The sequence below is a fragment of the Bidens hawaiensis genome, unplaced genomic scaffold (assembly GCF_021521415.1).
Source record: "Bidens hawaiensis isolate Kalapana, Puna unplaced genomic scaffold, B.hawaiensis_p1.1 tig00041253_1, whole genome shotgun sequence".
Taxonomy (NCBI): Eukaryota; Viridiplantae; Streptophyta; class Magnoliopsida; order Asterales; family Asteraceae; genus Bidens; species Bidens hawaiensis.
The window spans coordinates 55,024-69,901 of NW_027505711.1; the positions used below are offsets into that span (position 1 = coordinate 55,024).

General features: G+C 33.3%; 1 pseudogene across 1 annotated transcript; it reads right to left on the minus strand.

The window, feature by feature from the left end:
- Window positions 1-13,051: 13,051 nt before the first annotated feature.
- Window positions 13,052-14,649, minus strand: LOC143614901 (ethylene-responsive transcription factor ERF119-like; annotated as a pseudogene). Its single transcript, XR_013150372.1, has 2 exons — window positions 14,384-14,649; window positions 13,052-14,315 (listed from the first exon to the last, which is right to left on the minus strand). The product of XR_013150372.1 is annotated as an ethylene-responsive transcription factor ERF119-like (transcript).
- Between the last annotated feature and the right edge of the window lie 229 nt (window positions 14,650-14,878).

Consider the following 14,878-nt stretch of genomic DNA (forward strand, 5'->3'; position numbering starts at 1 on the left):
TTAAGGGGGTGTTTGTTTTTCCCGAGAAGCTCTTCCTAGCCTCTTTTGTTTGCGCCGCGCAGACCACGCGCAGATGTTTGGGTCTGCAGATTGTTTGTTTTTCTGAAGACATTTCATTAAAAAAGGTCTGCCCGCCCTCTTCTTCGAGCAGACATGGACCAACCACTTTTCACATCTTCTTCCTCTTCTCATCTTTTCATTTATCCCCTTCTCAAACCATAGAAACATACAACCATTCTTCCTCCCTAGCCTCCGTCAACCCCTCCACCTCTGATTCCGCCGGCCACCACACATCTCCACGCCGCCGCCGTCGCACACCTACTCCGGCCACCGTTGCTCCTCCGCCTTCAAATAAAAGGGGGCAAAAACCTCCATTCTGGTCGATCCATTTAAGGACGAATCGGATTGGAGGGTGGGTTGAGAAAGGTTTTGGTGATGGTGACTGTGATGGTTTGATTATGGTTTTGAGTATGGGGTTTAGAAGGATGAAGGTGGAAGAGGAGTACGAGGGGTTCTGTGACTTGTGGTGGAAAGTAGTTCATTGTTATTATTATTATTATTATTATTTTTATTTCTAGGTAAGCCTATTAGGTCTAGCAAAAGTAGTTTTGTTATATTTTTGGGTATTTACCATAGAAGCTTGATGTAGTATTTATTTAGAGGATATACCATTTTGTTGTAGTTGTTTAATTATTGTTAGTTTTTTGTTTAAGAAAGTTTATGTATAATGAAAGTTTGTAGAAAGTTTATATATAATGAATGTTGTTATTGCTTTTTTTTTTTTTTTGCATTTGTTCAATTATTATTAGTTTTTTGTTGAATAAAGTTTGCAGAAAGTTTAGGTATAATGAAATTAGTTTATTTTTCAGTTTATTTTGACAGTCTGCAGAAGTTAAAAAACAAACAGTCTTCTTCTTGCAGACTACAGAGGTTTGGTCCACATCTTCTACTACAGATGTAGTATTTATTTAGAGGATATACCATTTTGTTGTAGTTGTTTAATTATTGTTAGTTTTTTGTTTAAGAAAGTTTATGTATAATGAAAGTTTGTAGAAAGTTTATATATAATGAATGTTGTTATTGCTTTTTTTTTTTTTTTGCATTTGTTCAATTATTATTAGTTTTTTGTTGAATAAAGTTTGCAGAAAGTTTAGGTATAATGAAATTAGTTTATTTTTCAGTTTATTTTGACAGTCTGCAGAAGTTAAAAAAACAAACAGTCTTCTTCTTGCAGACTACAGAGGTTTGGTCCACATCTTCTACTACAGATGCCTGCAGATATGGTCCGCAGACTACAGACATTTTACCTCTTAAAAATCAAACAGTACCTCGTGATGCGCTTATATATATGTTTTGTTTAGAAACGATCTATGTCAAATATTATGTATTAACTTTTTTTCGCAATGTAACATTACTCTAAATTTAAATACGAACGACAATGTTTCTACTTACGTCTCAATATATATTTAATTCAATACCGAGTTCATACAATGCGCGGCCAAAACACATCTCAGTTATATTCAATGTTGTAAAAGTAGGTCTACAAGGCTGAGTACTCTCCGAGTACTCGCTACAAGGTATGGTGCCGAGGGGAGTTTCTTTAACTCCGCCTAGTTACTAAAAATTAGTCAAAGGTGGTCAACATTAGCCTGAATCACATCTAGTTGATTAACTTGGGTCTATTTTGACTTAAAAAATACAACATAATTCGTATTTCTATAATATTAAAGAACGAATATCATTATTTTTAATTAATAATTAACATTTTTTAGAATAATTTAGTGTTTAAAAATATATTCTTCTTATTTATATTAATATTCATTTATTTTGTTATAAATATTAGTAAACTTATGATATTTGAAATATATATATATATTACCCAAAATCTAATTTTCTTTATATTTATCATGTCCGAGTACTCTCCGAGTACTCCCTCCAAGGGGCTCGGCCGCGTAAGGACCTCTAGCGACTTTTGCAGCATTGGTTATAATATATTTTTGTTTTCTTCACGAAGAGCTAAAGACAACTTTATTTCTGCCTAAGTTTCGATAAATTCAAATTTTCTTAAAACAACATCCTGTAACACGCGAAAAATCTTTATTAACTATATGTCTAATCAACGTCCCCACCGCGACACGTGGGCGAACAAAACGATCTATGTCAAATATTATGTATTAACTTTTTTTTCGCAGTGTAACGTTACTCTAAATTTAAATACGAACGACAATGTTTCTACTTACGTCTCAATATATATTTAATTCAATACCGAGTTCATACAATGCGCGGCCAAAACACATCTCAGTTATAATATATTTTTGTTTTCTTCACGAAGACCTAAAGACAACTTTACTTCTGCCTAAGTTTTGATAAATTTAAATTTTCTTAAAATAACATCCCGTAACATGCGAAAAATCTTTATTAACTATATGTCTAATCAACGTCCCCACCGCGACACGTGGGCTAATGTGTATCAACGTTTCCGCCGCAACGCACGGTGACGTTTACTAGTTTTAAATAAATTCTAGCTTGAAGTAAAGCTTGACATCGGCCAGAAAATATACATTTGTGTATTATTCAACTATTTTATGTAGGTGTTTGTTCATATAATGTGACTTGATAGTTAGGGTATTAGGGGAGTCATTCGACGTGAGATCGGATGGCTTAAACCCGATTAGATACACCGCCACAAATAACCCTCTTTGAAAAATCTTCATAAACAATCGGGTATGAGAAGCTGAAAGAGCGAGAAAGAAATGTGGGCTAACCAATCAAATCTTTATTATTATGATTAATTTTAATATCATTTCTTAGTAAAGCTTCAAAAACCGTTAATATATCACTCTCTATACACTCCTAAGTTTAAGGTGACACTCCCTCATTATTCCATTTCTCTCCATAACTTTCTATCATTCTAAGCACACCCACGCCCCTATTTGAACAAGTGAACATCTTATCAATATAGAAATGCTAGCGATGGCGTGTCGAATTTGAGTTTGGAAAAGCATAAAAAAAAATACTTAGCTCATACCCAGTGCAAGGCCAACCCTAAGGAGGGACGGGGAGGCGATGGTTTTGAACCCCATCTCTCAGGGAGACCCACAATCTTTATACACACACGAGAACTAACAATCACAACCTAGTTTGAAGCTCATTTTAATATTTAAAAAGAGAAAAGATTTCTACACATTTAAGCTCATGTCATAAGCCATTCACCCAATTTAAAATTTTAAAACCAACTTAAAAAGTTTACTTATGGGTCTATATCTTTACTCGTCTTTGGCCCATGAATTCTTAACAATTTTCGGGGACAACCTTACCCAAACCTATAATCAATTTTTAAAATTAAAAGCATTGAAACATGCAACTACACATGGTTAAAAAAAACACATAGTGATTCACCATTATATAGTTGTTCTATATATGTTTTTTTATTGTCTGAATATAATAATAAAAAAAGACCACTCACAAGAAACAAGAAGCCGAGGTAAACAAAGTGACAACTATACAAAACATATTGAAAAGGTTTAAACGTGGCTTTCGTTTTACACATTTTAGTCACAATCCCATATTTATTACAACCATTCAAAATACATGTGTACATGAAAATATGAAATGATGGAAAACTTAATTTTAATAAACCTTTCTTCTATATAAATAATAAAAATTTAATATATGATTTAAGACTTTTAACTACTCTTGTGTCACCGATATCTTGTGAAACTCTGGAACACATTTATAATCCCATAAGACTTTTTGGCTACGAGGTATGCTAGTCGTATAACTTTTTTTTTTTTGGTTAGGGCGTATATGGTATTGGATGATGTATGTAACCCTCCTAATTACTCGAATTAAGAACGAATATTGTATAATATAATCTTGAAAATTTTAAGAAATAGTATGTTGAAGTTCTAAGAAACAGTAAATTTTACAACTGCAAATTTTTTATGTCTAGTTAACAACTAATATTGCATTTAGCTTCCGTGACATTTTGGATTTGCACTTGTACACAAAATTTTCAAGGAAGAAGGCTAAGGCTTTTCATGTCGTTTGTTTAGTGGAAATTTGGTGCTTGTGGAACGCAAGAAACGACATGATGTTCAAAGATAAAGCGACTGAAGTAAAGGGGATAGTAGAATAAACCGAGGCGTTTAGCAAGTTTTTATTATAAATACGTTGGGAGGGTTATCATCAACTAGGATAAGAGGCGTGGTTTTATCATGTAATTGGGCGATTTAGTATTGTGTACTCGGATGTTTTGGGGGTTGGGGTTTGTTGTGGCTAGCGTGTATATTTTGTTTATAGTAATAAAAAATTTGATTTTGCTGGTTGTTTAATAAAAAAGGTTGAAAACTGAGGTTAAATTAAGATCGAGTTTCGAATATGCATGATGCCCATTGATATTCGTGAATTCAATTTGTAACGATTAATAATAAGTATCTGACACTGTTGTCGTGGTGGTATACTGGCAAAGACAAGTACTTTAAGCATATGGGTATGGGCGGGGAAAGTCTTGGATTCAAATCTCATAGACAACAAGGATTAAAGAAATTTGTTACTAATAATAAATTAATAAATAACGAGGATCCCACAAGTACTGTGTCGATATAGAAAACACAATTTTGTAATAAAGATTTGTGTGTTTCATGATCATCTCATTGTGTACCAATAGTGGGAAAACAAGAAAACGTTATACAAGAAAAGAAAAATGCTGAAATTCAGTACAATAATTGTTAATATGTTATACTTGATGAATACAATAAAGCGCATATAGCCTTTTGGTCCAATCCAATGGTATGGGTGATTGTTAAAACCTGAAATCTTATGATTTCAAGTTCAAAACCTAACTCAATGAGCTTTTTCTTGGTGACAAGTTTCTTTCTTGATGCTGTTCACGGGTTAATTAGACTAAGAGCGTTAAATCAGTATAAACAGTTGACATAACGTCTCAGAAAGACTCACGGAGGCATTAGGGTAGTTTCAAAAATTAAAAAAGAAGATGGAAAAACTATCATCATATATACATATATTATATAACGATTCTATGTTCGTTGGTTAATTTCTTTAATTTTTTATGTTTCATGTTATATACAACTACTATACAAGTGAGTAGATGTGAACAAATCAGGTAATTTCAAGAACTGAAACCGGGTAGAAACCAGGTTCGGGTAGGGACCGTTTCCATGTATAGTCGTGTAGTTGACTGGATCTTTTTTCGGATTTGGGATGGCCCTGATCGGGCTTTGACCGAGTAAAGGTAGAACCAGTTCCAACGGGTCGGTTTTGGGTACAGGTCCAGACAAAAACCACAAATCAAGTCGTACCCGCCGGGTTGGGTCCAAAACCGAGTATTCTGTGCACCGTTACGAATGAGTCTATTGGATATGGATCCATTGTTAAAGACTGCGTCATTTGGGCTTGAAGAGTTGCTCAATCAATATTGTTTGAGTTGGGCTTATGAATGTTTAGTTGGGCTCAGGGTATTTTGTGTCTCATATGATATATATATATATGACATAACAAGACCTTGTTCGTGTTCGTTCGTTAAGAAAATAATGTGTTCACGAACGGTTCATGAACACTTACCGAACAAGATTTTATGTTCGTGTTCGTTCATTAAGAAAATTAATGTGTTCACGAACGGTTCACGAACATAAACAAACACAAATAAAATCGGCAGAGCCAAGAGATTATTACTGATGTATTCATCAACGTGAATAATGAAAGCATGCAAATGAATTGAACGAACACACTTTAAACGAACACGAACACTTAATCAAACAAATATTTATGCTCATGTTTGTTTATTTAAAAAATGAACGTTTGTTTTCGTTTATGCTCGTTTGTTTAAAATCTAAACGAATATAACTGAACAAAGATAAATGAACATAATATGAACAAAAACAAACATAAACGAAAACACTTAAATGAACACAAAGTAACAAATATAAAACTTTAAGTACATGACTCATCTAAATAATATTTAATTATTTTTTATTAATACATAAGCAAACATAAATTAACAGACAGAAACGAACATAAACGAACGTTCATGAGCATAAATGAACGAATGGAACACGTGTTCATGTTCGTTCGTTTAATTAAACGAACACAAACTTTTTGTTCATGTTTGTTCATTTATTAAATAAACGAACATAAACGAACTTCCCGCCGAACAATTCACGAACAGCTCACCGAACGTTCGGTTTATTTATAGGCCTAGTAATGAGACAAGAAAGAGGAATTTATATTATTATATATACGAACAAGTCGTTTGTCATCCTCCATGTATCCATGATCAGTCTTCTTCAAGATATCAAGGGTGGGTTCTATCACTTCAACAATAGTTTTGATTATAGCACAATCGCTTGGTGCTCATCGTCTTCAACGGTTTTTGGCATAGCGTCTTGTTCTTCGTTAATCTTGTTAAGGTTTCATAACATTTTGATGTGACTTAGTTTGTAGTGGTTGTCGTTATTTGATGTTCGTCACAACATTGATTTCATGAGTATGTTTCAACTGGATTATAGATTTATGGAATAATTCATGAAAGGTTTCCTTTACTAGTTTCGTAGTAGAATGTTTGCTATTAGAAACTTGTTATGAGAGCAAACGTAATGACACGACTGCCCACCTATGTGTCAACATATCTACAAGAAAATTGCATTGCCTCTTTAAGCCTTAACCAGGTCATAAGGCATGGCGTTGCCCGTCTTGGTCTCACTTTCATCGATTTCCATCAAACAAATATTCTTTTAGTTTTCTTTTATGTTAGTTTAAACAGCCCTAGTTTGGGTTAATTTCCAACTTTTTCGTTTATCCTTAAAACATGTTTCACAATGGTTTACTTTTTCATCTTTTTTGAAAAAAAATAAATATCAACTTAATTCATAACCATTTAATATCTACGGTATAAACAATAATTACAGATTACCTATTCAATATCTACTACTCAATATTATTATAAAACATACCATATATAACCAGATATGTGAATCACATTTAAAAAAGAAAAAAACAATAAAGCAAAAAGAAGATGCGATACCAACAACTTTCTTGTACAATTTTCAACAATTATTTTCTAGACAAATGCATCATTAATCAATCTATCATACTGTTAATATAAAGCTCTTCATCTAACCTTCGAAATTCACCAAGAAGAAACCCGTTATCATCAACGATCATCGAACCATACTTCTCAAACCAATCACATTCATATTCATATTCACCACAAATATTGTTGTCAACAAGTAGAGGTGACTCAACCTCATCATCATCATCGGATAGAGTTATTACTTCATGAATAGGGTTATTTGACCCGACTGAACTCGCACATTCTTGGCTGTACGAATATCCATCATTGTTGTCGTCCAAATAATTGGTCTTGTTTGATCGATTAACGGGACTTGAAACCGGCGATACCCTAACTCTTTTATTTTTTGTGAAATCTTTGGATGAATCTTCTGTTGATCTTCTCTGTCATTGTTGTATGTTTTGTTGTTGAATGTTGAAACGCATAGAAGTGGATAAATATATACTAGATGGGTGCCCACGCCATGCAGCGGGAAACGCAAACATTGATAATCACGTAATAAATTTATGGGTGTTTATTGTTCGGTTTGAAACCGTAAAACCGTTCATTAGTTTGATTTGACTGTTGATTTTTTTTCTTTCACTTTTGGCCAGTTTTCAATTTTCAAAAGTTATATATTGGTTTTCGATGACAAAAGGCTGTTGCAAAAGGTTTGGTTCACGGTTTAATTTAAAACAATCAAAAACAGACTGCAAACACACATACATAAAATGTATTTTTTAACTGAAAAAAACTATGACAATATCATACTCAAATTAAAGATAAAAATATGCTCGTTTTTATGGTGTAAATTTTTTTAAAAAAAAATATTAAAGTATGAAAAATTTATTAAAGTTTAAAAATTATTGGGGAATTTGGGTTAAAAGTGAAAATTAAAATAATATATAGGTAATAGATTAAGGGTTATTGTTGTAATTATTCTTTAAGTTTAATTATAATTGAGGGACCAATATGGTAACTATATTAAATAAACGTTAGTTTTATTGTGAGATTTACTCTTTGCCCCAATTCAAGGTTGTACCATATATAGCATCACTTGTAAATCCCTTAATTTGAAGTGTCTTAATTTACCCTTCTTTGGCGTATTATATATAGTATAGATATAGAGTTTGGGTTAACCGTCAACCAAAGTATCATTTATTTAATTGTTACAAACTTGTGCCCCTTGTATAACAAATGCACACTCTACCCCTAAACTTTTTGATGGTTGAGTTTAATAGTATTAAACTGTATTAATAAACAACGTGTTAAATTAATTAGCATGTTTGCAAAAGTTTTGATTTGTTTTTTTTAAGGTTTGATGATGGCCTTAGATATGGATTGTGGAATAATTTGTGATCGAATGTGGCGTATAAGTAATATATTAATTTACACAAAAGGTTGTATTTTCATGTCATAATTTAAAATTTAAATTTAAAAAATTAAAATTTTAAAACTAAAAATTTAGAATTTAAAATTTAAAATATAAATTTTTGTATGGTTTATACGCTTGTCCGTTCATGAATACCGATATTATACCTTATGATATTGTTTAATTGCTTGAAACTAACTAAAGCCCAAACCACGATCACTAAAGCCCAAATTACTAAAATGAATCTTGCAAATGATCAAAATCTGATCCAAGTACATAACGGGTCGGCATGGTACTCACCACAGAATATCCGGTTCCGGACCTTAGAGGTGCACAAATCGGGTTTTTCTAATACCCGGGTTCGGGTATGGAACCGGTTTCGAGTATGATCGGGTATTGAAAAATCATGTATTGAGATAAATCGGGTAGGGTTCGGGTAGGGTATTGAGGAGAAAAACTCAACCCTATGTGCCCGGGTAGGGTATGATCGGGTTCGGGTATTGGAACCGAGTATGATCGTGTATTAATACCCGGTTTTGAATTTGTAAATTTTTTATACATTTTTTAATTTGTTTAAAATTTAAATTTGCTTGGTAATGTATAAAAATAATTAAACTATATTACAAAAACCATAAATCCACTTAATTACAAATTATTTACTTAGTAATACTGCATAAAAGTTGTGAAGTAAACATAAAAATATACTATAAAAACTCATGTATTATTTCGGGTATTAGAAAATTGGTATCGGGTATAACCGGGTATCGGGTATAGGGTATGACCGGATCCGGGTATTTACGGGTATAAATTGGGTACGGTTCCGGGTACGGGTATTGACCTCAAAATGCATACCCTATCCATACCCTACGGGTAGGGTCGGTTCCGGTTTCGGGTATAGAATACCCGGGTATAAAAAAAACCGGTTCCGGGTATTTTTTTCGGGTCCGGTTCCGGGTACGGGTTTTTTGTGCACCTCTACCGGACCTGATCCGGTGGAAACGACTGGAAACCGGTTTTTACCCGTACCCGACCTGCGGTACGACCTGGTATTGGATTTCTCTCCGGAGCCGTACCTGGACCCACCGGAACCGAAAATACATAGTCAAAACCCGGCCTGAAAAACATCGAAAAACCTGGTCAAATACCCGATTATACTCGGAACCGGTTCCTACACGACCTTGATTTTGATTTTTGTTGATCATACTTGAATCCAGTTCATACCCGATTGGTGAACCTCTACTACAGTCACTAGTCACTACTCCATCATGGAATTGACCCACAAACACATAGTAATACAGTATCTTATTCCCATGAGCAATAAAATTTGTTTGATTTGTATATTTTTGAATTGCTAAATATGAGTGTTTAGTTTCACATGAGCATTGAACTAACTCAATATCATTGTTTTGTTTATCCTGAAGTGATAAAAAATGTCTAGTATTATAAAATCTTATGATATTTTTAAATAAATGTATGATGTTTCATGTAATGACCCAACCTAACATGTTACCTTGCAAAAAAACCTAACATGTTACCGACTGTTCTCATCCATTCATTTTGCCAACTGAGCTAAGTAGTGGCGGATTAATGGTTTTTTTATTAGGTGTTTAATAAAATTTTATGGAAATTGATCGAAACTTTAGAGTATAAATTACATTAGAAAAGCCTTCTTTATAGAGGGCAACTGCCCCCTGTTCTTTTTAAATAGGTGTGCAGTGGTAGCTAAGCCGGTAAACATATATGACCCTAGATTCAATGGCGAAGGATAGTTGGACCATGGGTGGCCCATGCCCCATCCGTTTTTTCGCACGTAAGGGAAAATTTACCCGTTTTCATCTGACATTCTTTATTTGTACTGTAAATTTACCTGTTTTGAACCGAAAATTTGATCCCAGCACCCTCCGTTTACGGATTTTTCAATATGTATTTTCGTCCCACACTCTCGACGTCTTTGTCGAAGCTTCGACATTGAGAGTATCTCTTATCAAACACCATACCTTATTAGTTTCAACTTCTTTTTCTTTCATGTTTAGATGAAAATTTTATGTGAGTGGTTAAAAAAATATCAAGGACAAAAACGAGATATTTGTATGAAAGGTGACAAAATGAATTAGTATGAAGGTTGCACAAATGAATACAAGACATAGGTGGCAATGACAACCAATCATAGAGTTCATTGACATCATTAAAAGATCAGGCTAAATCCTGCGAACACATGAGCATTATAAGACAAAACACACAACTACTCAAATTTTGGGCTGAGGAAGAACAACTAAACTTTAAAGACCACTAAATTATTCTTTACCAAATTACTGAATTAGTTTTCTACTTTTCTATTATCAGTCACGGTCACAATAGTTTCAACATAAATAGTTTGAAATGAACATTTTAATCACCATTTTATTTATCTAATAACAAATTATACAATAATTTCAACATAAAATGAACATTTTAATCACCCTTTTATTTATCTAACAACAGGTTAAGAATATCGAATGTCAAATTGGCAGATTTACATATTCTCTTAGGGGTTGTTTGGTAGTCACTTACTGATTCAGCCGGCAAGCTCTTAATAGTTTATGGTTTCTTAATGGTTAAGGTTATTTATTGTGGTTAAAGTCCATCAATTGATTCTTCTTATCATATTGTGTCACATGACGCTAACTAAACTTGACCTTTTACACCTAGCAACTCGTGTCCCTGTTTACTTGAGCATGTTGTGATAAGTTAGTCGTTAGTATCGCCTATTTGTATACTCCACTCCCATTCACGACCTCTAGCCAGCTCGTGCTTGCCTGCTAAATAGTCTCAATGGTTAAACATGTTGTGCAATACCTATTTCATATAATGTGCCATACCTTTAGGCTGTATTGAATTTATATAATATCAATGTATCATAATTCAACTTTATGGATTTTAAACACCCTAAGAGTTTAGGATAGAGATATTATAACCTTTTCATATAGCATAAAGATTCTAAAATAGGTAAATAAATAAATTAGAATTGGGTCAAAACCAAGATTGTGGGAACAAATAACACTAGGATTTAAGGAGGCGTCAAGCCATTTTTTCACCATAAAGCGTTGCTGAGCTACTCAGATCTTTGCCATACGAGGGATAGAAAGACTTGTTCGTATTGAACTCAAGAATGTGGTAGGATGTGTTTTCGCGAGTTAGTGACATGTAGTTTCGATCAACGTTATATTTTTAGTTTTGTGCCACATCTTTTATATGTAGTGTGTCAAGGAGTATATAACTGAGTATACAACTGTATAAGTTTCATATACCATATTAAGGATTTTTTAGTGTGTTTGACTCAGAGCTTTTAAACACTAAGTTGCTATTTGTTGAAATAAGCTTTTATAAGATTTAGTTTTCAGTAAATTATAGGTAAAAAGAAAAAGTAAGACATTCATAGTAACTTTTAAAGGTACAAAGTGTTTGTAAAGTTCACTTTTTATAAAGTGGCATATATAAACCCACTTTTCATGTGTTGAGTTCCACCAATCATAAAACATGTCTAATACCATGTAATGAGTAAGTCATTTACCTTTTCATTTTTTATAAAAGATGATTTATGTCGAACTAGGAAAAGATTATTTTCACGGGTTCGTGAACGAGAAAAATACAAATTTTTAAGAACTCCAAACAATTATTAATTGTTGTTACACTTCTCCAAGCAATTAAAACCGTCCATTTGTTTCCCTAATCAATACTTAGCTTATTGTGTGACTAGAACTAGCCTAAAAGTCCTGGTCTAATGTACATACATAAATTTTGTTCCGAAAATCAAGGTCCTATATTTAGGATACGCCATATGGTTTTTGAGTCACCTTTGAGCTCGACCATATGAATGATGAAAAGACCTAACCATACAGATCATTAGAGCGTGATAGGAGGTATTTATATCAAGACACATGTAGTAACCTACATCAAATTGCTTTAATCATAATAAAATCAACTTTAATAGACATGCTTTAAGATGGTCAACATTATGTCAAGACATCATTATGATACTATTAGCATTTATATGCCAAAATACAAACGTGTAACTCACATCAACTAGCTTTCACATGTTTTAAACTCTATTTTCAGTATATTTAGAAAATATAATTACACACATCATAATATCATTTCATTCACAAAAGTATAATACAAACATATATATTAAAACAATTAGAATAATAATACAAACAAATATTAATATAACTAGAATAATAAAAATTCCATAATTGCTAGATTATTATTTTATATCTTTTTAATGGCATTTGACATTTTAGCTGTTTTCCAATTAAATATACTGTAGCACCTACATATAGTTGACCAAACAGTCACCCTATTTAATTGTACTAGGAATAGAATTTATAACACTATGGAAAAAGACAGTTATGATTCCCAGCAAATTCTTGTGTCACTTTTTCTAATACAAAAACAGTTGTACTTCATGCACCAGAAACAGTACCATTCCAACCATAACATTATTAATAAGATTAAACCTAACATTAAAAAAACACCAACAATTCATTATTCTCTAGTTCTTGTTCATTACAAAAAACATAAATTTAATAAAATAAAATAAAATAAAATAAAATAAAATAAAATAAAATAAAATAAAATTAACCACTCTCACTCAAAAACTATCAGTTCCAAAAACTGATTAATATTAATATTACTTCTAATTACTCATTAACTACTAGCTGCAAAACTTATGAGCAAAATGACTAATGCCCATTAAATGGTTCATCAAACCTTAATGTGTTGATCCAAGCAAGTTCTTCACTGTTTAACTCCCCGAAATCCCAATCGGGTAACCCGCTCGCTTCTTGATCGAGCCCACAAAGTTCCAAATCATCGACATTCTCAAACCCGTCTGGTAACGGTGCAACAAAATCGTCAAAAAACGAACTACCAATTTCCATCCCAATGTCAAAACTGTCGCCTAAATCGTTCCCGATTTCACCTATAGTCATAGCGTCGTCAACGGGGTCATTTAACCCGATATCCGAAAACATGTCATTAAATTCTTGATTAAACGGATCCATCGGTTTGTCCTCGTTTATAATAGCTTTTGAACCCGATCGACAACTCGGGTTCAAGAACCGAATTAGGAGACGCGTGAGTGATCACAACAATCGATTCTTCAGACACAGCAGGCTTTGGTTCCTTTTCACGAACCAAAGCCCGAGATTTATTTTTATTAATATTGTTTAAAGACTGAGCCATTTCCTCAAACTCGAGTTTCTTTTTTTCGTAAACGTGTGACGCTTCCTCGGCCGTGTTATACGTCCCGAGCCAAAGCCGTCTCGCCTCAAACGGGTCCCGAATCTCCGCCGCCCATTTCCCCCATTTCCTTTGCCGAACCCCTCGGTACTTCAAACCCGTTGCGGTCATCGTCACGGCCTCATTCACCCGCTTCGCACTTCGCGCGTTTCGCTTATTATCGTCACTAACATTACTACTATGACAACTTTTACTCACCGGAATATTAATCATCACCGGAATCTTGATTTCCCGGCAAATTGTTTTGCTTTTAGGTTCATCATCATCATCTGAGTCATCAGTCATATCCGGGTCATGACAAATGATCCGAACCGTTCTCATCGGGTAATCGGGTTCGGGTTTCGGGTTTCCTCTCTTTCTGGGTTTCTTAGTTTCTTGATTTTCCGGCGATTGGTCGGAAAACAATGACGTCATCACTCAAAAAATCACCGGAAAATTAATAATTTTAAAAACCCAGATCAGAAATTAAATCTTTTTAAAAACCCAGATCTTAAAATTTTTATTTTAATTTTTTAAATTTTTTAAAAATTTTTAAAAACTTTTAAGAACCACTGTATGTGAAAACAACCAAAACACTCGAATCCAGAACAAGTCCTGTAAAACAAATAATAAAACATGTTATTATTATTATTATTATTGTTATTATTATTATTATTATATACCTTTTTGGCCTCAAACGCATCGAAACAGACGGCGAACAGTAAAACAAGCTCTGCTGGGTGAAACAGCAGAGACGAAACACAGTTAATGAAATCCAGACCTTAAATACACTTGCAGACATAAACACTTGCTAAAACCTTAAACCCTTCTCCTGCTATTCAAAAAAACAAAAAATTATTATTTATTAAAATAATCGAACAACCTTAAATTAATCAAACAACCTTAAAGTAATGTAAACAACCTTAAAATAACCTTAAAATAATAGAAGGTTGTTGGGTTACCTGCGGGTGAGTGACTGGATATGAAATATGGTATGAATCGAACTGGTTGGGATGTAATGGTGTATGACTGTGTGTGTGTATGATCTCTGGAATAATGAATAATAATTCTGGTTATTATTATTGTTGTTGGTCACTGTTGGTGATTCCGTTTTTCGAGCGGTCAAAACGCAAATAAGGGGTGGGTATATATAAAGACCTTTTATTAATATCATATTT